Source organism: Lithobates pipiens, unplaced genomic scaffold, assembly GCF_037356315.1.
Source record: "Lithobates pipiens isolate NorthernLeopardFrog02 unplaced genomic scaffold, aLitPip1_a1.2 Scaffold_18, whole genome shotgun sequence".
In the NCBI taxonomy this organism is placed as follows: domain Eukaryota; kingdom Metazoa; phylum Chordata; class Amphibia; order Anura; family Ranidae; genus Lithobates; species Lithobates pipiens.
The window spans coordinates 504,398,885-504,403,124 of NW_027507758.1; positions in this window are offsets into that span (position 1 = coordinate 504,398,885).

Here is a 4,240-nt window from a genome sequence, read left to right on the forward strand (position 1 = left end):
CGGGAGGTGCAATCTTCTCAAAATGACCATCTTACCCAAATTTATCTATCTCATCCAAGCATTGCCCATACATATCTCTCCCTCCTTTTTTAAACAGGTACAGGCTCTCTTTACCAAATGTGTCTGGGCTGCTAAGAAACCTAGACTACGTTATTCTCAAATGACTCTTCCCAAGCAGTGGGGGGGCCTGGCACTTCCCGACATTCGCTGCTATTATCTAGCATCTCATCTTGTACGGATTCTCGACTGACGACGTAATAGGGCCTCCAAACTTTGGATCCCTGTAGAACAATCCCAAACCCGTATACCCCTGCCCGGGGCACTATGGTGCTATAAGGACCTTCCGATAGCCTTGAAGTCGAACCCCCGAATAGGGACGACATTGACGCAGAGTCACCGGGCCGCCACTCAAAAGTCCCTCTTATCATCTGTATCCCTCTTGCTTCCCATCCTGGGTCACCCGAAGTTTGAACCGGGTCTCAACCAGGCTGGCTACACATCTCTTAGAGGTTCAGGTTACGATCATGCGGCCAAATTCCTGGCCGATGGACACTGGCCTTCAATCTCTGAACTTTCGGCAGCGACGGGGATATATCGACTCCCTTTCTGGAAGGCCCTACAGTTGCATCATTTCCTTTATTCGTTACCACGACAGCGGGAGTTTGAGCAACAATTAACCCCTTTTGAGATCTTATGCTCAGGCACAGAACCATTGACCCACGTTCTTTCTCAGACTTACGCTTTGTTATCCACACAGTGGGACTCGTCCCGCCTACCCTGCCTAATCAAATGGGAAAGTGACCTTCAATGCACTTTCTCGACCGCGCAGACGCAGCACATTGTCACTCTAGCTCTTAAGTCCTCCCCCTGCACCAAAATTCAGGAAACTAACTTTAAGGTCCTTAACCGTTGGTATTTGACACCCTCTCGCTTGAGTAAATGCTTCCCTTCCTCCTCGGACCGGTGATGGCGCTCCAATGAGGAGGAGGGTACTCTGCTCCATGTTTTCTGGACATGCTCTAGACTAAGGGGGTTTTGGGACGAGGTCCGCCGCATTACTCAGCAGTTTACGGAATATGAGGTTCCGAATGAGGCGGCCTTCTTCCTGCTTCACCACTCCCAGACTCCTGTCCGGAAATATAGGAGATCCCTGGTCTGCCACCTACTCAATGCGGTTAAAGCGTGCATCCCTCTACACTGGAAGCAACACTCCCCCCCAACTATGGCACATTGGTTGAGGAAAGTGGAGGACGTACGGAGACTGGAGGACGTGATTCTCACTGCGCAACATAAACAAGAAGTCTTTAAAAAGACCTGGGACATCTGGTGCATGTTCATATTTTCAGCAGAGGGTCAACGCCTATTGGCGTCCTGATCCTTCTTCACCATCTAGAATGGGAGGTTGGCTGGGGCCACCGTCATGTCCATGTCCATTTCTGCCCTTTTAATCTCTCTTACGCTTTATCTCCACCTTTCTTATCCCCCCCCCCCCTTCCTTTTTCTGACCCCTCTATTTCGCTCCTCTTTATCTTTGGCTGCTGTTCCCTCTTTGTCCCGCGCTCCTTTTCTCCAGGAGCTCGGGATGTCCCCCCCCCCTCTCATGTGCAGAGGGGGGGACGTAGGGGTCGACTCTTGCTCTAGTGCTATACGACTGAGCTTTGACAAGGGCTACTATTAAATATTTTTCCTCCTCCTTTTCGTTGCACGTACATCGAGAGACTATTTGTTTATTTCTTGTCTCATGACCTGGTTTTTGTACTGCTTCTCTTGTAACCATAGCCCTGTATGTATGTTTTACTATGTGTGCTGGGGAGCTTCGACCCCTCTGAAATTGAATAAAAATATATATTTGAAAAAAAAAAAAAAATTGCAGATCGCCGCCACTACTAGTAAAAATAAAATAAAAAATAATAATAATAATAAAAATGCCATAAATCTATCCCCTATTTTGTAGACGCTATAACTTTTGCTAAAACCAATCAATATAATAAATATAAATAAAAAATAAATAAATTAGCTTTTTAAAAAAAAAAAAAAAAAAAAAATTGGGGATATTAATTATAGCAAAAAGTACAAAATATTGTGTTTTTTTCAAAATTGACGCTGCCCCCGAGATATTCGGCTCTTCTCGCCGCCGACATAGACCAAGCCGAGTGTACTGTGTACTTGGCTCAGCTCACAGTCACACACCCGTCCCACCCCTTGGCCCGGCTCCTATGATGGCCACAACACCAGTCCAATGGTGGGAAGTAAAGGCTAGGAGGCGGGACTGGGCATGACTGCAAGTGGAGCCGAGTACACAGTACACTCGGCTCTGCCTCGTCAATGTCGGAGTACACAGTACACTCGGCTCTGCTAACGTCGGTGGGCCTCACAGACGGCAGAAATTGACGGGGATCGGCCTATAAAATGCACCTATTATTTTCCCCTGATTTTAAGGGGCAAAAGCGCGTGTTATACGCCGATAAATATGGTATATTGCAGTGATTTTAACGAACTTTGTAGCAGATTAAAACCTTTTCTTATTGTGAAGAAATTACTCTTTGTTTCCCCAGACTGATCACATTCTCATTCTGAATGAAAGAGTTTGGTTCATTATTAATCAACTGATGCAATTTATGTGTTCTAACCAGGAAAGCTGCAGTGTCTGCATTCCTTTAGAAGTGATTAACCCTTATATCTTACAAATTGGTCAATCACACCAGCAGGAGTTTACATTTTTTGGAGCCATTCTGTAAACCGTCTACATTACATCTCCAGGTTGCCATTTGGCCTTAAATTTTACAGGAAATTACAGCAGCTGCAGATTGAAAAAGTAAAAGAAAACTTTTTTTTATGAAAGTGGAGGTTACCATTTAAAAGTACAGCTGTAAATTAACATTCTCTGCTCCCATAGTACTTCCTACTATCCTTGTTTACTTGTTGGGCACATTCAGAATCCATTTCAGGTCTGAATTACAGTACATAGCACACTATGGCTACCAGTGAGCTGTCATCTGTCACAGGCCTATCTATCACTCAGCCCCCATTCACATTGGAGCAATATGACATGTCAAATCGCATGCCAAATCGCAGCCTATTGCCGGCAATGGCACTGTCCCAATCATTGCGGCACTGCACCGATTTCCAAAATTAGTTCCTGCAATACTTTTGGTGACTTTGGGGGCAATTCCAATAGACATCGGTTCATGAACCCGCTTCAGCTGAGCTCGCACGATTTCAAACCCGTGTTCAGTGTGAACATAACCTCAAAGCTAAACCAATTAGATGCTGGGCTGCTTCAGCGGCTGTGTATTTTAACCACTTGAGAATTTCTAATATAAGAGATAAGTCACAAAAAAAGCTTCAACAAAGCCCATTTGTTTTGCTACTCCCCCAGTGCTGTTACTGGCAATTATTGGCTGTAAAAATGATAGCAGGGAATTGCTTTGTAGAACACAGCAGGAATGGCTGTCAAAATGCAGCTTTTCCCAAATAAGTCTGGGTTCACACTTGGCAGGTCGTGCAGTTCGCTTTTGCGAGAGCACCTGCGGGAATTGCAGGGAAAAAGACCCCAACGCTATTTTGCACACCCAAAAATGCACCCCTGTGTGTCTGAAAAAGAACAGCATGTTTTGCCTGTGGATCGGAAAAACATTAAATTATATGTGGGCTCCCAACCCACACAAATGGGAACCTAGCCTTAACAATTGCAGACTCTGCAAGTGTAATTGTGTAAATACAGTGCAATAAGGCATTGTTTCATTGTATTTACTATTTCATTCATTTCAATTGTGTCCCTATTTATTAACACTTTGTTAACCCCAGTCTAGGGTCCTAATGTCATCAAAACCAGGGTACTGTACTGGGCGTGAGGGCGCCAAGGAACAGATCATATGGGAGCTCTGGCTGTCAGGGGAGTGGAGAATCGGGTAAGTAAAACCTTTTTTCCCTAGATAAAACAAGCAATTAACCATTGCAGTGCAACCACAGCCTCCACTGCAAGGGATAACATTTTATTTGCTCAGAGTTGGTCTTTAATGGTCACTGAGACTTTGGCATTGCACTGTAGGTACAGTCTAGAGGTAAAATCAAGCATGGGTGGGCTTGTAGCAATGTAAAAATAATAAAATAAAAGAAGTACAAAAATACTGAAGCAGGACTCTTAAGGCTTAAAGTGAAACATAAAAACAACACTAGTCATTTAAATAATGTGCATGGGGAATGCCTAAGACATGCATTTGGGCACCTGTAGGATGTA